Source organism: Canis aureus, chromosome X (genome assembly GCF_053574225.1).
Source record: "Canis aureus isolate CA01 chromosome X, VMU_Caureus_v.1.0, whole genome shotgun sequence".
NCBI lineage: Eukaryota > Metazoa > Chordata > Mammalia > Carnivora > Canidae > Canis > Canis aureus.
In genome coordinates, this window is record NC_135649.1 from 53,279,053 (window position 1) to 53,300,899 (window position 21,847).

General features: G+C 35.5%; 1 protein-coding gene and 1 long non-coding RNA gene across 10 annotated transcripts in view; one reads left to right on the plus strand and one right to left on the minus strand.

Annotated features, from left to right (window-relative positions):
• DIAPH2 (diaphanous related formin 2) overlaps positions 1–21,847 on the minus strand; it is a 1,055,757-nt gene that overhangs the window by 179,721 nt on the left and 854,189 nt on the right. The window lies entirely within an intron of this gene.
• The window catches only part of LOC144308034 (uncharacterized), a 115,933-nt gene that overhangs the window by 14,832 nt on the left and 79,254 nt on the right, over positions 1–21,847 (plus strand). The window contains exon 4 of one of the 5 annotated variants that reach the window (XR_013374682.1): positions 7,103–7,172. The exons of the other annotated variants lie outside the window; for them this stretch is intronic. This is a non-coding gene — a long non-coding RNA (uncharacterized LOC144308034). Of the gene's footprint in view, positions 1–7,102; positions 7,173–21,847 lie in introns of those variants that run through there. 5 annotated transcript variants of the gene reach the window in all.

Below are 21,847 nucleotides of genomic sequence, written 5' to 3' on the forward strand. Positions count from 1 at the left end.
TTTATTTGACTTGAGATTTCTTCAATGTTACATCAATCATTTTTTCTTTTAAAATGAATTCTCCGGAGGACAAACATTATATGGTCTCATTCATTTGAGGAATATAAAAAATAGTGAAAGGGTTTAAAGGGGAAAGGAGAGAAAATGAGTGGGAAATATCAGAGAGGGTGACAGAACATGAGAGACACCTAACTGGGAAACGAACAAAGGGTAGTGGAAAGGGAGGTTGGGGTGACTGGGTGACGGGCCCTGAGGGGTACACTTGATGGGATGAGCACTGGGTGTTATGCTATATGTTGGCAAATTGAACTCCAATAAAAAATAATTTAAAAAATTTTTAAAAAATAAAGCTGTCTTCAAAAAATTAAAAAAAATAATAAAAAAATAAATTAAAGGGGTGATATCTGGCACACAGCAAGTGCTCAATAAAATAAATAGACAAACAAACAAACAAATAATAAAATGGATTCTCTAGAACATGATATTAAATAAAAAACAAAAGGAAGCACAGAGGTTCTCAGGTCCAAAATTTGGCAAAAAAAAAAAAAGGGACAAATAAAAGTGGAACCCCAATTGATGAGGGAACAGGGCTAGCTGCACAAAGCACAGCTGATACCCCACAAGCCACCCCCACCCAGGGTGGGATATGTGTGACATTCTTCAGTAAGTTTCCAATTGTCTTAATGTTAATGCCTTGCTAGAGGGAAAATCAATCTTTAAGCACTGAAAAGCCTTCAGTGTCTTATAGGTCCTCCTTAGTATGTGAAAAAAAAAAATCTCCCTTTTGATCTTTTGAAATCTCCCTTTTTGCTTACTTCCCTCAACTCTGCAAGTATATAGTCAGCCACCCCTCACAGGCTGTGGGCAGCAGCTCTTCCTGTCCACCGGCCCTGTCCCCATGCTTTAATAAAACCACCATTTTGCACCAAAGCCATCTCAAAAATTCTTTCTTGGTCATCAGCTCCGGACCTCACCTATATTTCAAAACCTCATCACAATGACTAACCAGGAATGTGGGATTATGTACATTTAGGAATATTAAAGCTGAAGACAAATCTGAATGATCACCTGCCCTCTACAATAGAAAGAAAAGAGGAACTGAAAATAGTTTGGCATGGCTATAATGTACAGGGAGAATTAAATTTTATGCAGTAAGCACTTTACATTTGTTTTATCTTTTAATCCAACAACACATTGTATAGGTATTATCTCTGTTTTTCAGCTGGTGATACTGAAATTTAAAATTTAAGCATCTTGATCCAGATCACACAGCTGGCATGTGGAGGGGCCCAGCTATGAGTCCAGGTCAATCTGACACCTGGACCAGCCCTCTTTGCCTGCAGCTAGCAGAAGACAAAATTGACTAGGCATATGGTGACCAGATGATAAAAGATCATAATTCTGATATGAGTTTGAGCACTATCCCCCCCCCCCCTTTTTTTTTTAAGATTTTTCTTGTTTATTCATGAGAGACGCAGAGAGAGAGGCAGAGACACAGGCAGAGGGGGAAGCAGGCTCCATGTGGGGAACCCAAAGTGGGACTCGATCCTGGGACTCCAGGATCACACCCCCGGCCGAAGGCAGGCACTAAACCACTGAGCCACCAGAGGTCCCCGAGCACTATCCCTTAAGTCATAACTCTACAATAGATACATAATGCAGGCCAAAAATGTGAGCTGCATAAATAATTTTAAACTTTCTAGTAGCCATATTTTTAAAAAATTAAAAACAGATGAAATTTATTTTCATATATTAAGTAAATGTTTAACTCACGATATAAAACATTTTTTTTAGTCTTTTTTTTCTCAAATTAAGTCTCAGAAGTCTAGCATGTTTTTAATTTAGCACAATTCACTTCAGATTAGCTTCATTTCAAGTGCTCATTACCTGTATGTGCATGGTTACTGTATTGGGAAATACAGCTACAAGCAATGGCAAGTGACTTGATCAGACTTTCCTTTTAGAAAGACTTGTTGGACAGCACTGTGGAGAATGACTCAGATTCCTGAGGACACCAATTTTTAATAGGCAGTCAGGAGAAGTAGAATTACATATAAAACCTGAAAGGAATTTTTAGTGATATAGAAATACAGCCAGAAGAGAACCATGGTATAACTGAATTTCATGCATCCTTATAAAAATAGTCATTACAGGGACTATGTAGAAAAATAAATATATGTGTAAAAGTGAAAAAAGACTATGAAACATTATATATTTATGATTTTACATAAATAATATGCAAGTATTAAATTTTAATACATTAAAGAAATTATGGGCAGCCCCGGTGGCTCAGCTGTTTAGCGCCGCCTTAGGCCCAGGGCGTGATCCTGGAGACCCAGGATCGAGTCCCAAGTCAGGCTCCCTGCATGGAGCCTGCTTCTCCCTCTGCCTGTGTCTCTGCCTCTCCCTCTCTCTGTGTCTCTCAAGACTAAATAAAATAAAATTTAAAAAAAAAGAAAAAAATTACATTAAAGAAATTATAACATAATGACATGGATGCCATTTCATTAAAATTCTTGAATGTCATTATATTATGCATATACTAAAAATGGAACAAATACAATATATAGGAATTAAAAATGAATTCCTTTGCTTAATTAATGGCTGCCATCTGCCAGCACTTATCAAAATATTATGTTAGACCACTTTTTCTAAACCGTTTTTTTCCCACAAGTTTCCCCTTCCCCCTGAGGATCCTTTTCAGACATTTTTTTCCTAATCCCCCCACCATTAAAATTTAATGCAATAGATGTACTGCATATCCATTCATATAGTGTGGTCTTTTGGAGGGCCACAAACAATTGTAATATCTAAGATTCTTCTCTGCCCACCTCCCTAAGAACCAATATTCATCCCCTTGAGGGATGATACTGACCCTGCTGAGAACGTATGTACTAGATGGTTCTGTTAAAAAAGAAAGGCCAGGTCTTTGTAAATATCACTGATGTATTAAAAGAAAGAAATATAGGTTTCAGTTCACCATTACTTTATCATTTGCTCCATAACTTTTCAAGAGTGGAGAGATTTTCATAAAATATCTAACCTGAAAGGATGAAGGTTTTTATAAATATATCTTAGAATTATTTTATATTTCAGTTATTCCTAAAACAAAATGGAAGGCAACATGATCATTTGAAAGATAGGTTTCATTTTAAATGAATTTAAGTGAAATTTGTTATGTGATTGAATTGTGTGAGACTGACAATTCACTTAGAATTTGCAAGTTCATAGAACCATTAATTCTTATTTAGATGTGATTTGTAATGAGTTGCTGTTATTATTTTCTATTTTTTGATCTATGAGGTCAAACTCAGGGGAAAAAAATGTCTTTTTTTCCTTGAAAAGGAAAATAGTTTTATTGAATTGCATAGAAAACTGTTTTCTCACATCTTACAAAACTTATTTTACTGAGTGAAAGAAAATGGAGGAAAAAATTGGTAATTTTTTTTAAGGCCTTAAATGATAATATATGGGCATGTCTGGGAAGTAACAATTCAGAGGCAACTTTCTAATATTTCATCCTGAAATTAGATCAGAGACAGTATTAAGGAGGTAGGCTGGTTACATGCAGTCCACTGGGGCTCTGTGTGAGCTACGTACCTTTGGGTAAAATGAAAGGCATGTGTTGTACCTTCTATTTCATGCTTCCAACAGTGTTGGTCATTCAATAGATATCGTATGCCTGCTGATCTCAATTTTCATTATCAACATTTATCTGTGCTGTGTTGACTTACTTTCCCCCAGAAGAGTTTGGAGATGCCATAGATTAAAATTAGCACTAGGTAACTATCTCTGGTATACCTTTGTGCAAGATTATTCCCCAATGGCTAGCACAAACTTATTTAGAGGTAATTCTCTGTGGGTTCCTCACATTTCTGTGTACTTTGTGACCACAAGCATTGATAACCTTTCTTCTGGATTATCTTTTCAAGACTGTTTTTATAGTGAACAGCCTTGAAAGACATAGTGCCTCCCTTCAGAGCAGAGGGTAAGTCTGCTTGTTTTGAAGATAGATTATATTTTCCTACAGGGTGAATGCCAGGCAGTTTGCTTTCATTTCATTATAAAAGATTTGGGTTCACTAAAATTGGAGTCATCAGCAGTAACACAAAACCCACCAATGGCATAGCATCTACCTCAGCTCACCTTGGCAATGCCCTGGGGGATCTGGAAGGCAAGGGAAAACAGTATGAACATGAAGCTCACATTGCTGGCTGTACTGTGAATAACAGAGTTCTTTGTCTCTGACCCAGGAATCTTGTTTCTTTTTTATTTTTTAAAAATATTTTATTTATTTATTCATGAGACAGACAGAGAGAGAGAGAGAGGCAGAGACACAGACAAGGAGAGAAGCAGGCTCCATGAAGGGAGCTCGATGTAGAACTTGATCCTGGGACTCCAGGATCATGCCCTAAGCCGAAGGCAGGCGCTCAACCACTAAGCCACCCAGGTGGCTCAAAAATGACTAAACTAAAGCCAATACTATGAAAATTATTTTTTAAAATCCAAACAACCTGGGCATAATGGCCTTAATTCACTGTTATAGCCTCCTTGAATTCTCAATTGTATAATTAAGGCTTTCTAGAAAAGCTGAGCTGCTCAAAAGTTAAAGAAGTTATCAAAAACCAATCAGTATAAAGTTATCCAAAAGAAGGAAAAAGCTTCTTACTGAGGGTAGGACACTACCATGTGAGATAATACTTACATAGATTATATAATTCTTAAAAATAAAACTATGGTCTCTGTTGGCTAGAAGAGTTGGGGAAGACTCCTAAGAATTAGGACTTAAGCCTCTGAAAATATTACATTAAAAATATTGCATAATGACTGGGAGGAAGACACTAAAATCTAGATTTATTAACTCCTAGCATACACATACGTGCTCACTTGCTTGCTCTCTCTTTGTGTATAAATTTACAAATAGTGTAATGTATAGATTTTATGCATACAATTTGATGAATTTTGACAAGTACCTAGAGCCATGTAAGCACCACCACAAGCAAGGTATTGAAACTTTCCATCACCCCCAGAAAGTTCCTCTTGCCTCCACCACTCCAAGGCAATGTTTGCTCTGATTTTTATCATCATATATTTGCTTTACCTGTCCATATCATATGATTTTAAGAGGGTAAAATGTGTCAAGGTTGTTTTGAGTAAGTATAGCTACCTATATGCAAATCAAATATGCATGGTCTGCATGATAAACCGTAGGGAGAGAACATAGTTGAAAGGTATGGGAGTTGTAGTTGGATAGTTAGATTAGAGTGAATTTCTAAACGGCTTTGGATATCAAAGTAAGAAATTTGAACATGCTTCAAGGGACACTATAAAGCCAGAAAGATAGTGACATGAGAAAGGTAACATTTAAAGTCAGCCTTATAGTAGTACACAAAATGGACCGGAGTGGGAGAGAAGTCAGTTATACAAGAATATAATTTAACTTGCAGTGATAAATATTACTCTGCATATAACCCTGGGCAAAATTTTGGCATTATTGGTGAAAGACTAAATAGAAAAGTAAAATTGGTTTGTGAGCAAGCTCATGACCAGTAGTAAATGGAAGTTGGCAGTATAAGAAGGCAGTGATAAGTAGAATAAAAGAAAAATCAATTAGATTCAATCTTTTTAACACTACCCTTTATGGTCCAGATTAAGACCATACTGCAAGATGCATGGATTTATAGATGGCACAAAATTAGAAGACTGTTCACCTATCAAAAGAGGGAAACAACATTCTTTCTCTGGGATCTAAGAAACTAGCTCTTATAATTCAACAAAGTAGTAGGTAATAGACTAAGTAAAAGGCAAATACAATATGGTGAAAATAACACAATGTGCTGCAGGACCATAATATCTATCTGTAAGAGTAATGCTATATATGAGTCAGAAATAAAAGAAGTCAAACCATTTGGCAAAAACCTGGCCAACGTGTATTGCAGTCTACAGACATCTAGAAAGCCTATACCTGATGGAAGGTTTTTGTTAGTTTATAGTTTAATTGTGAGCGAAAAATAGAGAAAAGGGTGACTTGGAAAATCAACAGATGGTAACTAAGATAATAGTCTGTGAAGTTATTTATGGCAATGAAAGTAAGAAAATCAAGATACCATTCCAAAGAGATTACAAGAGGGCATATATAGAATGTATAAAGTTTTAGGGACGCCTGGGTGACTCAGCAGTTGAACGTCTGCCTTCAACTCAGGGTGTGATCCCAGGATCCAGGATTGAGTACCACATTGGGCTCTCTTCAAGGAGCCTACTTCTCCCTCTGCCTGTGTCTCTGTGTCTCTCTTTCTGTGTCTCCCATGAATAAATACATAAATCTTTTTAAAAATGTATTAAGTTTTAAAGAAAATAATGAAAGTGGATGTTCCTGTTGAAAAAGAAGAAAACTTTTACAAGGGAAAAAAGGACACAGGAGCTCAGAAGAAACTACCAGAAACCACAGGATGAGCTAGGAGCAGTACAGTAATTACATTACATGGCACTTGAAAATTTGTAAAACAAAACATAAAAATGTTATGCTCCTAGGTTTAGGACTAGCACAGTGTTACCTACCAAAAAGCAAAATCAATCTCAGAGCACTTAAAGTTAAAACTAAAGGGAAAATGTTGGTTAGAGAGTTCATTCATTCTGTTATCTCATCTCCTTTTCAGAACAGGTAATTAACAGTTTCCTATAGTGAGGTAAATCATCAGATCCTGGGTAAACTTCCTTTTGAATGCTGCTCTTCTTTAACATTATGGTTAATGTTTTAGGTATATTTTGTCATGAGATAAATATTGTATTAGGGATCATAAGATAAATGGATATTTTGCTCCAAAGTGATGAATGGTGAAGGATGAGGTGATTTCTCCCAAGTATCTACATGGTAGGTGCTACCTAATTTTGTCAGGGTAACTCAGTTGGTAAGTTAACTTTCCCTGATACATTTGTATCTTAAAGAGAGCTTGTTAACACAAATAAATGGAACTCTAATGGTAGTTATAGTGAAGAAACTTTTTTGTCCAGGGACACATTTTTGGCAGTTTGCCTATAATAAGACACCTTGATAGTAAATGGTCATTGAGAAATAATGTTTATGCATATTCATTTTTTTTAGTTACGTGTATGCTAGAAGATTGGGAGAAGAAAATTACATATTGTAAAAATAAACACTCAATGAACCAGAAAACCATTGTTGCCTCTGGTGAAATATCTCACATTCAATATTTTAAATAATTAATATTTCAAAGGAACTTTTGAAAATACTGTGTGTATCTTATCAGAATCAATCATTTACTAAGGGCATGGAACACTTGTAAAGAGAAAATTATGCAAAAACAGACTTGGAAGAAGAAGCAATTTAAGTCAATTCAAAACCATCCACCAAAGGAAATCTAATCTACTTCCCAAAAAGACAAAAGAGGTTTTTGGAAGTAGGACTATTAATAATATATGTGATTTATTGAGAACTTCCCATATGTTAGGCCTGTGTTAATGGATTTAAGTTGAATCCCCACAACAACCTATTTTCCAGGTAAAGAAATTGAGGCATATTTAGGAGAAGTAACTCATTCAAGATCACATAGTTGGGAGGTGAGAAAACCAGCATTAGAATCTGGAAAGTATGAAAAATTTTTTTTAAAAGAACCTGGAGTTTGTGTTTCTGGAGAAGGTGTTGGCAAACTATAGCCCGCGTGGTCAAGTCGAGTCTACCACCACCTGTTTTTGAACAGTCCACATGCTAACAGTGGTTTTCACATTTTAATGTTTTATTTTATTTATTTATTTTTTATTCATGAGAGAGAGAGAGAGAGAGGCAGAGACACAGGCAGAAGGAGAAGCAGGCTCCATGCATGGAGCCCAACGTGGGACTTGATCCTGGGACTCCAGGATCATACCTTGAGCTGGAGGCAGATGCTCAACCACTGAGCCACCGGTGTCCCTGTTTTTTTTTTTTTAACCGCCCCCCCCAAAAAAAAATTGTGCTACATGAAAATTTCACAAATTTCATATTTTAATCTATAACTTTTATTGGATGACAACCATTCTCATTCATTATGTATTGTCTATGGTTACTTTCTTGCTTCAACAGTAGAGCTGAGTAGTTATGACACAGACATTTTGGCCTGTGAGGCCTAAAATACTTATTATCTGGCCCTTTACAAAAAAATTTGCTGACCCTTGCTCTTGAATATGCATAGTCAGTATCAACATCATGCTGGTATAGGTACCTGTGGAGTTCACAAATAGCCTCTGAGATACGGAAGGACCTTGGCAACTTCCATGTCAAGTAAAACAAAAACTCATCATGGATGGGAGGTAGGAAGGAACATTAAGCAGTCAATGTTAGCCTTCTTGAAATTGAGATACCTCCATTTAGAGGGCCAAAGCCAAGAATGAGACAGGATAATGAAATAACAATTATGCATACACTTCTAGGTGGATTTACATTTAAGAGTCATTAAAGTATAGTTACAAAAGAACAATTACAAAAAGAGAGGGTTTTTTTTCGAAGGTCATTGGGAGACTTGATTTCCAAGTGTTAATTTCCTGTATGACAACTAACCTCTGACTGGCATGGAGTATTTTTGGCTTCTTTATGGAAGACCTGGCTCCTTATCTATAGACTTCAACTAGACTGCCATATCAGTATACAGTACTGTACAATAAGCCTAACCATCTTTATAAGAAATACAAGTATATGACTAGTGGTAGAGAGCAGAGGGAGAGAAATAGTTTTACCTTCCAGAGCATTATCATGAGGCCAAATGTATACTTGTATCTTCCTTAGTGCCTAGCACACATAAAAGGTAAGTGCGGGATGAAAGTGACTTTTCAAGAATAGCCCTCATGAAAGTACAGTCAGGCTGTTTAACAAATGTCATAAACCATGGTAATAATGGCAGCCCATCATGGAGTATAAAAATGTTATACAGGGTGTTATATGCAACTGATGAAACACCAAATTCTACCTCTGAAACTAATAAAAACTGTTGTAAATGAGGAAGCAGGTACTCTTAATTACCGATGCTGGGAGTATAGGAAACAGGTGGACAATTCATCAGTTACTAGCCCAACTTTTGGATCTGGTGTTCTTTCTGTGCTTATTAGATTCTATAGAGAGTCAACTCTCCAGCCAGAAAGGCAGTAACAACTTCATTCTACTTTGTGTGGAGGAATGTAACTATTGCTTATCTATTTTTAAAGTACAAGGAGTTTCATCTTGTGTATTTGGGTGTGTTTCTTTGACCACATATTTTTGAATGGTCAGAGAGTACACATTGTTGCAAACCAATTTGTTATTACAACTACTCCTTTCAAATTGAGGAGCATATCATATTGTTTTTTTTTAACATGATGGTATTTTATAGTTTTCCTTTTTTAAAAAAACAAAAGCAGTTTGCAAAAAAGCATGTATAACCAACTGGTTTATTGTGCAGTCTCAATTTAGTAAAGGTAAACACATAAAATTGTTTTTTGCTTTTTCTACTACTGCTCCTAGACATGCAATGTCAAATCTCCCTTTCATGTCTCTTAATGACATTTTGGCAAGATTCCATAATGTTCTGATTGTAGTTTAAACAGTAATGTTATATTTGCTTCAAGGTGTTTCCTTACTTCATGGCCAGTTACTCTTTTGGACCCAGGTACCTAAAGGGGAGAATGGTAGTATAATCTGCTACCCTACTCACTCACCACCATACTCCACTCTCATGGAGTAATTAGATCTGTTAGTGGGTGGAGCAAGGAGAAAGGAATAGGAAAAGAGGGAATTTCTGTCATTTAACTGGCTATTGTTATAATCCTCTTGATGAACATGTTAGATGGCTTACAAGAACCAAAGGTGGGGGTTTAGTATAAGGATATATGCAGAAATAAAGAGGAATAGGGAAACAGCCTTCAGCAGTTCCATGGTCAGGTCTCATGAAGAGCTGAAACACCATTCAAGATACAGTTATGACTAATCCTCCAACTATAATAGCCCTAGTCATCCGTTAATATTATTACTTTATTACCTTAATGTCCACTCAAACTTACCCATGTGCATCTACTCTTCTTTGTTTTTATTTTCTCTTCTGCCAGTTGTGGACTAATTCTCTTTCTTTGTATCTAAGTCCAAACTCCTCAAGAAAAAGAATCAAACTGATTCAACCATTACAGAATAGAATTTTGGGAGGAGTATTTATGACAGGCCACCTCTTATGAAATAGACCAGCCTATAGATGGTTGTACTTGAGTCAAAAATCAATTTCTGGACCAATCTAAAAGTAGGGGAAGATCATATAGCACAAAACAGAGTTAGCAATGCTTAAGAGGTTGCCTATTGCCACTTGCCTCAAAAAGGAGCTGAAGAAAGTACTTCTGATATTGCATTATCATAACTCAGTAGTGTAATTTACATCGATGTTTCAAAATGGGAGAGGAAGGATTTACCTTTAAGCCTTGATCTAAATCCCTCAGTAATTTCTAAAGAGGATTTCAATAATCTGCTCCAGAAGAAAGAGCCAGTCTGACTCAGCATGGCTGGATACTATCTCAAATCAACTGGAATGGTTTGTCCAGCAATCTTACTGCTGTTTCCTGATGGAATTGAAACAAGTTGCTGAAAGATAATTATTTAGAAAGCAGATCGAAATGTCACTGCACACTCTGTGGCCTTTCTGTCTTGGACAGTGGAAAGTGATCAGTTTTAAGGATTTTAATTCCTTTCTATGATGAAGATGCCATAATTCGAATCCCTACTAGTTAAATCTTATTTCCATTATAGGTTCAAATCATTGGTACTTCCAAATAACGTTATTTACAAAATTTCCCACCACTTCAGACAACACGTCTAAGACTGATGTAATCATCCACAGATTTTTTTCCCCACCCAGCTATACTTCTAGTGACTTCTCATCCCAATTTTCCCATTTTTGAATATTTCCCAGGCTTGAAATCTTCATCTCCAGATTCCAACAGTGACTAAGCTATACCACTTTGTTACAGGCTGTAAGTCACAGAATCAGAGTTTCTTCTCCAAGTCGAATATTCATCCCTTAACCCAGACTAATAATACATGAATCAACTTGGTGAATTCTCTGTTTCTAGTTTCTCCTATTGCTAAACTCTAATTCTAATCACACTATCCCTTTTTCCAAGATTCAACACTCACTCATCAGATCCAATCTAAACACCAATGGTCTTATTAATTATTTTCAGATTTTTTCTTTGGTACCTCCAACTTGGTACACCACCCACGATACTTCTCTTTATCATTCCATACATACCCTGAATGTTCACACCTGTATGTCTTCCCTCACGTACCAAATTTAAGAAATAAAAGACTGATGCAAATTCTAAAGAAAAAAGCAACAACAAAAAAGACAAAGACTAACAAAAAGATTTATACTTTCAAGTAAATAGATAGAGCTTTTAGATAGATTATTATGGGAATATATTTAAGCTCACCAGATCTACTCAAGGGATCAAATTCCTACACTGAATGCTATAGAAACAAACGACCAAAATTCAGGTAATTTAGACAATTTTTACAAACACATATTAACAATATCCTGCTATGTTAAATAATTAAAATTTAGATATACCTAATTATTTGCTTTACTAAATAAAAAGAAGTTGGTCTCCAATAGAAAAAATTAATTTTAAAATAAATAAATAACTTCCTGAGGCAGATATTCATAGTAAATTTAACATACTACTACTACCATTTAATTGAATTAAATCTTTTAAAAAGAAGACATATTAAAAGTAATATGGTAATTGTATATTAAGTGGTATTGTCTTTTGGTATTTCAAACAATCAAGGCAATAGTGATTAACCTCTTCACTACATTATAATGTTTATCTGGGAAAAAAAATAGCTCTTCCAAGTTCAAATTTTCTAAAATTGAAACCCACAGAGCTCCTAAAAACACAAGGCAATAAAGCATAGGGTGCTTCATTAAAGGAAGTCTATAATTACAGATTACTGAGTAAATAATATGGATGCCATTGAATTACATGGGAGTCAATCAGAAGAAAATGATATAGAATTACAAAATTAGGCACCAATATCCCAGACATATAATTGTGTCAATTTCTGAGCATTATGTGGTTCTTTTAAAATAAAGTCATTATGGATGATAACTATGCTTAAATAACCTGCTAAGAACTGGTGAAACCAGATAAAATACTGGCATTTAAAGAATGTCATTCCTTGGAGCTTAGCTTCATATGTGCTTTATTTTAAGTTGACGTGTCTACTTGACCTCTGCATTTCTTTGAGTTTTCTTTTTAAATTCAAAAACTCCCATGGTTTATATCATATACCATTTTATGAAATAACTATGTCACTATCTATCTATTGTTGTGTAATTCCGGTTTGTAAATAGTTACATTTTTATTGAAATGGGTAGAGTTGTGGTCAAAGACAGACTTGCAAATAGACAATTTCTTGTTTAGGTTTAGCTAGGAAAGATTTACAATTTCACATTTGTTTCATCCATGTCTCTTGTTGGGACAGGAGGCTCTAAAGTGGAAAGCACAATCAGCACTCAAGACACAATCAGCACTGCTTCAATCATACCCTCAGCACACTCCTTATGTAATTTTTACTATCTCTTTCAAGTTATCAACACATAACTACTTAGCAGATAGCACTGTGCAAAACCCTATAAGTCATCCTCTTGAGATGCACTGCCACAAATAGGTAAATTGTGTATTTCTTCCTCTATATAATATATTATAAAAATTAAGGGAACTTTTTGCTAATAAAGAATTTTGCTAGTCAAATGGAATAAAAGTGAAATAGTCTTTTAAAATCTATTTACTTGATACGTGATATATCTGAAGAACAGAAAGAAAAATACTATAGCTTTTTGGCTCTTAGAACAATAATTTAATAGAAGAGCCTACTTTTTGCATTATATTGTGAGAATGGCTCAAATGTTTGTAGAATCCAAGTTTCTACCATTTAGAAAATCAAGTTGTTTTTGTATAGTCCATATATTGATAGATTATGTGGGATAAAGATGTTATAAAGGGAATAACTGCTGATTTTATTAAAGAAATGATATTAAAACTGTATTTTGCCTGTCCACTGAACAGAAATAATTTTTTAACATTCTTAATTATTTTCCATCTTTTAAGGAAGTAAAAAAATATTCAAAAACAAATATTTGTTACTCTTCAAAAATGTGGTTAAAGAGTGGTATCTGTCAAAAGAAGGGAGAGTGAGGGGGTTACTAAACTCTCCTTGGCAAAGATTTAGGACCAAGCAATATTTGGTTCTTTTTATGATTTGTTCATTTGAACTCATCAGTAAAATCTGTATACTATCTAATTCATTCAATTGTTTATTTCCTATTTATAGCCTAGGTCAATGGGGGAAAATTGCAATCCACAAAGAAATGATAAGGACAATTTTTCACTTAGCACTTCTGTGACAGTTGGCGATTTTTAGTATAAGGGGAATTTATCCCCATTCTTTAGAAGGAATACACTATTGATGCTTTTATGATATATGGAATCCTGGGTTTTCAACAGAACTGTGATTTCTACTTTAGGAAAAGGGAGAAAAATTTATCATGATTTCTTTAAAGCAATTACCTATCTCGTGAGGCTTTAAATCTATTTATTTTAGTCACTAAGTATTCATATTAACACTATCTTCAACAAAGAAAGAAAAGTATCACTGAGAGAATTCTGTTCATTGTTGAAATTTGTATATCCAGTTTAGAGGAAGCTATCTTAAGGCATACCCTGTACTGGGGAGCAGAGAAAGGAAGAGGTCACTTCTACCTCAGAGTTAAACCTGGAGGAGTCAACATGTGCCAGATGGATTGATAATCCTCACTTAAGAGGTGATTTGGAATTGAGTAGCTCAAGAAACCTTGTTAATATCCAGCTCTACCCAAGATACAGCAATGTCTCTTAATCTCATTAGAATGACCAGGGCATATTTACCTGGAACAATAATAATGAAAATGATAGATTAACCAACACACTGCATTTTCTCTGAAGAATTACTATGCAAACATAAGAAATGCATCCATAGGAGACCAGGCTACTGATTAGGTGACTTCATTAAGGTCTGTTTCCCAGCATAAATAGGGAATAGGTTTTCATATTTGAACTCTACCTTTTAATGCCAAAGATCTGCTAGAAAATTATCTTAAAATGTCAAACTTAGCCAGTAAATGATCAACTAAGATAGAGTATGAGTTTTATATACAATTAAAAATGGTTGATAGTAGGCTATTATCTTTCTGTTTTGAGAATTATGTAATTTTTATTAGATTGAACCATGTGAGGTTGCCACTTTTATAGGCAAAAAAGTGACCAAACAGCAACAATTTCACATGGTTCAAACTAACATTTAGGTATGTAACGAAGCCATTTGAACAATTACCATTTCTCTAAAAAAATATTTCAAAATAGAAGAAGGGGGCAGCCCCGGTGGCGCACCTGTTTGGCGCCTCCTGCAGCCCAGGGTGTGATCCTGGAGACCCGGTATCGAGTCCCCCATCAGGCTTCCTGCATGGAGCCTGCTTCTCCCTCTGCCTGTGTCTCTGCCTGTCTCTCTCTCTGAATAAATAAATGAATCTTAAAAATATATATATAAGAAGGGTAGACAAAGGTGAAAGACTGCACAATACAAAAGGCTGTAACAATGAAAACAATGCATTTAAAAGTATTTCCTAAAATGCATAACTTCAAAGACACAATCTTTCTAGTAGTTTCTACATTCCATAACTCCATCCTCCATGTTCTAACTTTGTATGAGTCATCAATACAAGATCAAGACAAGCCAGAGCTATGCGCACAGTGAGCCCATCGTTTCAGCTATTATCTTCATGATAGAGATGTTGCCGATTTTTCACTGAAGTCAATGATTTCTGCTTTTTTCCCTAAAGCTTAGGAATGGTTGTGTAAAATCTCCTAGAACTCTTTCCCTTGCCCCCACTCCAGCACAGGGATACAAGGCAGCTTATCTTGTCATTTTAATGAAACATCTTTGAGGTATGATTTCACTGGGGAGAGATTTAGGAATCAAAGCTTAAGTAAGGCTTGTGAAAGTAAGTTATGCAGTACTGAGCAAAACACAATCTCTAAAACTCATTTTTTCCCTCAGCAAGCATTAATGAATGTCAAGCCTTTATAGATTAGTTAACATACTTAGAGATAGAGAATACATGTTTGTTTTTCCAAAACCTTGATATAGCCAGTAACTCACAAAGAACTGAATAAATAAATCCACTCATTATAGTATTTTTCACAAGAAAATTCAGCAATATTTGCAAAAAAAGTCAAATTTATTTTTCTCTATTGTAAGCACATGAAATAATGACATTTGCTTCACTATTACCTAGAATACCAATATGTCTGCCACATTTACTTCTCTTATTACTTATAATTTTATTTTTGTTCATTATAATTTATCAGATAGTGAAGCAAATCAACCATCTTAGTTCAATCAAACATTTTAATACATTTTTCATGTTCTTTGTCATTTTAGTGAGTTTCTTGTAAGAGAATGCCAGCATGACTTTTATTAGTGTCAGAGAATGCATTTTTCCTTTTGCTAAAAAAGGACCTTTCACATTAAAATTCAATTTTTTCTCCTAACATGTCCAATATGACACAAACATATGGTAAATAATATCATTTTAACAAATATGAGATCCAATGGACCAGTGACATAACCCTGAGCATGCTGTGATTATATTGAATACTAAAGAGCATCTGAGGGGTACCTGGGTGGCTCAGTTGGTTGAGTATCTGAGTCTTGGTTTTGGCTCAGGTCATGATCTCAGGGTCGTGAGATGGAGCCCTATGTTAGGGTGCATGCTCAGCATGGAGTCTGCTTGAGACTCTCTCACCCTCTCCCTATGCCCCTCCCCTGTCTCTCTCTCTCTAAAATGAATAAATCCATCATTAAAAGCAACTGGAATACATAAATCATTGAACTTTTAAGAAAAAATGAATAATAGGTTTTCATTAAAAAAGAGAAACATATCCAATAATAATCGTTAACCAAGATAGACCTATATATCAATAAGGGCTGACAATTTGTCAAATGTGATTACATGGTAGAATATACTGGTTAGAAATATGCTTTCTATTTTCTCAATAAGAATATAATTTAAGGTTAGGTTTAGAAATAAAATACTTTGTCTGAAGTAAAGGAATAAGACATGTCAAGTAATTTCAATAAAAATAAGAGAATCATAACTGCACTCAAGAAAAGTGGAATTTGTGAGGATTATAAGTATAGATGGTATGTCCCTGGATATCTCTCACTATATAAGGATTATTGGTACTATTACACTTTCCTTCTCTTGCGACATTTAGAAACATGCTGTCTAACTGTTTGTCTTATAGAGTTACATACAAGCACACCTTGAGGCAGGGAAATGGCCCAGATAATCTAGAGAGCATCCTGATGTTTTATGGAAACCAAATCAGAGAAAAGACATTGAAAGGATTGATATTACTCGAAGTGAACTTAGCATCAAGTGCAAACAGACCCAGAAATACTGCTACAGAATGAATTACTATAAGCCTTATTACATTGCTTACAGAAAACATAGTATAAATTATCTGTAGATATGATACCGTAAGCCACTGGGGATTAAAAAAGAAGTAGGAATCTCTTTGGCAAAACATGTAAGAAATTTAAAGCTGTTTGCTCAGAGTATGTAAAGTATTCATCAGAGAAAAATGTCCAAACCTACTTTAAGAAAGATGAGAACTGTTTCTTAATATATGAGAAGAGAGCCAAGAAGATTGTTTCTTGACAGAAGTTCTCATGAGAAAAGTTCCCTTTTTTATTTGCTACAGAGTTCATGCTGGAATTGATGAGAAAAGACAGATATTTTGAAATAAATAAGAGGTCACTTGCAGGAAGATATAGATTTTAGACATAAGTTCTTGCTAAAAGTCTCAGTTTTATTCAAGTCAAAATGTTCATTTTGTTTCATGAACAAAGGGGTGCAGATTTTGCCCCTTTCATTAATTGCATCACTTAGGCAAAATATAGGGACATGCTTATTTGCTATCTGAAGCACATCCAAGAACATCCAACTAGTGTAAACAAAATAAGGATAATTAAAGAACAAGTATACTAATACTCACCTAATAACTAATATAGGGATTCTTACTCTTCAATTGATGTGTTGTTCTTTTTTTAAACAAATATTTTATTTATTTATTCACGAGAGACAGAGAGGCAGAGATACACGCAGAGGGAGAAGCAGGCTCCTTGTAGGAAGCCCCATGTGGGCCCTGAGCTAAAGGCAGATGTTCCACTGTTGAGCCACCCAGGTGTCCCTTCAATAGATGTGTTTTTAAGAAGCTATACAATCCATTATGTATTTCATCCCCACAACTAAGGAACTCTATTTTAATATAACAGGGACATTATTACTTAAGAAATTATTTGGCAGTTCATTTTACAAACCACACATACAAAACACAAATGATCATTCTTCACAAGTCAGTTGTTTGAGTTCATTTTGGTATGTTGTAGTTTGAAAAACATGATATCCATCCATCAAAGCCATATTAGACAACACAAAGACTCTGCTGAGTTCCCTGTAAATTTCCAATGCCAAGTATATCTTCCCACCTTGTCACTGAAAACTACTTGATTCTGATTGATCCTCTCACTAACAGTAGTTTTAAAAATTATAGGAATGCAAAGCTTGGAAGATAAGCCTCTCATTTTTTCATGTATAATAATCTGTCATAACTAAATCTAAATAATTAAAAACAACTTTAAGCTCTAGCAATATGGAATAGTATAGTACAAAGATCAGTGGGCTGAGGCAGGCTCTACTCCAGGCTCTCCCATTTACATTAAACTAGCTTTATGACCTTGATCAAGTGCTGTTTATGTCTCAGATGTCACATCTGTAAAAAAGATGAGTATAGTTATTGGACTCTGGGGTTCTCAGATGTTAGTGTGTATCACCCCCACAGTTTGTCATAACATGGATTGCTATCCCCACCCAATTTCTTATTCAGTAGGTCTGGGGTGAGGCCAGAAAATTTGCATTTCTAACAAATACTGGATTATGCTGAAGCTGCTGATCCAGAGATTACACTTTGAGAACCACTTCCCTCAGAGAATGCAAAGAATATGAGTCCAAGAATCTGAAACTGCCCACCACAGTATGGTTCCTGAGGCACCTGCCAAAGTGCCACTGGGTATCAAAAAAGAGCTGCAATGTTCTTTCAGATGAAGAAACTCAAGCTGCCTGATGGCAGTACATTAGCCTGCCAATTAGCAATACGAATGGGGTTGGGGGGCAGTAGGAGTGGGAGCTATATTTAAAAGGTATATTTGCTAATGAGTCCATCCGGTAAAACCATATCCATATTTACTTGTTAGCACATTGAGGTAGAGTTTTATATTTCCACACCTGTCAAAGCACACAAAACGCCTATGAATATATAATGTCTACAAAGTTAAGAATTAAGGTCAAAGTTTTATGCACTATTTCTTATAACTCCTCCTAGATAAACATTACTTTAATATCAGTGAAAATAAAAACATGCTGATCAAAGCATCTATATTCCTGATATGCTCCTTGAAAAATAATAGTTACTAGCTATTGCTGAATGGCACATTCTGTTGTACAAAAACACATACTGTAGGAGAAGCCTATTATAAAACATGGAGTTTTAAATTTCCATGAAGACTTTGAATCAACCAATTTTTTTTTTTTGAAGTGGAGTGAAAGAGAAAAGAGGCCCTCCCATTTTGCCTAAAATAATTGTGAAAACACAATGTAGAGGAAAATATAAGAAAACATAAAAACACTGATTAATTCCTTTCAAATAGAAACTGAATTGCTGAGGTAGTTCTCACCACCTTATTTACATGTCAAATTGCTTGCAAATCTGAGGTCACCCACCAGGAAAGCAATGTGTCAGTAAGAGTGAGATAGTACAATTCCAAAGAAGGGGAGAGAGGTACAGCAGAATGGTAAAAAGTCATCATTAATTTAAAAAATCAAAATAGGTTTGTGGATAAATGTCATATAAAAGCATTACATGGGAATTAAAAACTGGTTTCAGAAACTGCCTACAGGCAGAGAGAGAAAGGAGAGAGACGCTTATAACAAAGGACTTCTATTTTGTGAACTGAAACTTGGTATTTCTTGAGTACCGGAGATTTAAAGATGCTGACTTCCACATGAAGGTTTCCCTTGCCTACCATTCTTGTGAGACAAGCTCCTTATCCTCTGCCTCTAAAACAAGCAAGCAAACAAAACAAAAACAAAAACAAAAACAAAAACAAAACATGGCAAATGGCCCCATTTTCCATTTAAATAATAGTTTTTCTTTAAGACATACTACTGTCTCAGTAAATGTGATGACACCTCAAGAACACAAATTTGTGGTTTTACTTTGATATGTAAGCTCTAGTTAGTCCCTAGTTACTTTGTCTTTAAAGGACCACATTTGGGATGCCTGGGTGGCTCAGAGGTTGAGCGCCTGCCTTTCGGCCCAGAGCGGGTCCTGGAATTGAGTCCCGTATAGGGCTTCCTGCATGGAACCTGCTTCTCCCTTTGCCTCTCTCTGTCTCTCTTGAATAAATAAAATCTTTAAAAAAATAATAAAGGACCACATTCTTCAAAAGAAGTGTTAACTACTCAAGTCCTGGACAAACAATATGTTCTCCCAAGGTTACAATTATGTATGGTTTCATTTGCTTCGACGTGGATGGAACTGGAGGGTATTATGCTGAGTGAAATAAGTCAATCAGAGAAGGACAAACATTATATGGTCTCATTCATTTGGGGAATATAAAACATAGTGAAAAGGAATAAAGGAGAGAAAATGAGTGGGAAATATCAGAGAGGGTGACAGAACATGAGAGACTCCTAACTCTGGGAAATGAACAAGGGGTAGTAGAAGGGGAGGTGAGTGGGGGGGATGGGGTGACTGGGGGACGGGCACTGAGGGGGGGCACTTGACGGGATGAGCGCTGGGTGTTATGCTATATGTTGGCAAATTGAACTCCAATAAAAAGAAATTTAAAAAAATTATGTATGGTTTCAAAAGTAAGAACCCAGAGGTTTCCTTATAAAGATGTTTACTTTGTTCCCCTGCAGTTTAAAATGAGAGAGGGTATGAAAGAGGATAGGCTAGGAACTGCACTGCCAACCCTTCACCAATATCCCCCTATCTCCCAGTGAGGAGAGAAGTACTTGGGGGCGGGGGGCTGTCAATTACTTGTCAGGGTTTTCAACTTGCTTGAGCCACAGGAGCTTACGCTAGATTATTAAAAAAAAAAAAAAAAAAGGCCTTATGTATTGTGGGAGATGGAACATAGTTACACTTAAAGCTTAATGTAGCCATAGTCCATCTCTATAGGTTGATCTCCATCTCCTCTAAAAATATGATCAAATGGCCCTTAGAACAAAACTGCACTGAGTGAAGAATAAGAGATGCAAACAGTATAACAAGAGCTAACAACATAATGGATTCCAATTATGCCAGATAGAGTTTGAACTCAGAACCAGGTGCTTCTAACAAGCAAAGCATTTTTTTTAAACATTGGTGGGGGAGGGAGGAAAAAAAATACTGGGGAGGACACAGGGAGGTAGTTTCATATACCATACTGAAGTTCAGTAGAGCAAGGTCAGTTAAGCACTCTGTCCTGAGACACATATCTTTCATTTTCAATTGTTTTTTAATAAAAAGAGAGAAATCCTCTTTTCAAGTTGGATTGTTTAAATGCACCTATAGCTACTCCTGTCTAGCAAAGGCTAGGTAAGCTGTCTCTACTGATGCTTTTTCAAAAAAGGTTCACTTGGCAAAAGAAAGCAAGTGCAAAGGGTTTTCTACAAAAGAGGACTACAGGGAACACGTTTTCCTTTCATAGAAATACTGTTCCAGAAAATCAGAGGAGGTAACAACTCAAATCAGGAATGTGTAGATAATAATGAGATAAACAGGGAATTTTAAAAAGTTCTTCTACTTTGAACACTCAACTGCATAAAATTATTAGCCTAAAAATTGTGGTGAGGGTTATTTTATAAAGCTGAGAAACTAAAAACCCAAATAAGACACTGTATTATAACTATATTACAGCATAGCCTAACTCAGCAGACTCTGAGAATATGATTCTTCTATGACAGAACCATACATGTGTAAGAAGGACCCCTGGGACCCTGTCCTTCTATCAGCAGGGCTGTGCCTCCAGCTCCCTAGACCTATATCCATTCATCCTGTTTAGCAATACTCCAAGTAATTCCTAGACCACCCTGTCCAGGGCTTGGCAAATAGAAAAGGCTAAATCAAATTCAGGAGTTACAAAATATTTCCTCTGATAAAGAGAAGTATTTTTTTAATACATAATGTACATTTAAAGTAGATTCTAATGCTGATTCAAACAAAAGTTTTATGTTATCCATAGCAACTGCACATTTAAAAGGATAATCATCTTTTGCCTCTCAAAGGAATCATACCATCATTTTATGATCTACTATGAAACAGATGATTTAGATGACAATCAGGTATTCTAAGTTTAGGTTTTGATATTTTTCTAATATTATTATAAGAAAGGCATAACTATTTTCTTAAACTAAGATGTGTTTTTTTCCCCCCATTTTTCCCACGAATTAGTCAAGGTATATACTTATTGTTCATGTGTGGAGGGAGTGATTGAGGACAGAGCACTTACCAGACATAAAGAAAATATGATGGAAGTTTTCATATATAAAAATATGTAAAAAATGAAATATATGTTATATGTTACACATGGTCCTGTGTGCATGGATACATATACACACATACCTAAATATGCAGTAAGGGACATTATTTCTTACAGGAGAGGCACACACACACGGAGGAAAAAGGCTGACAG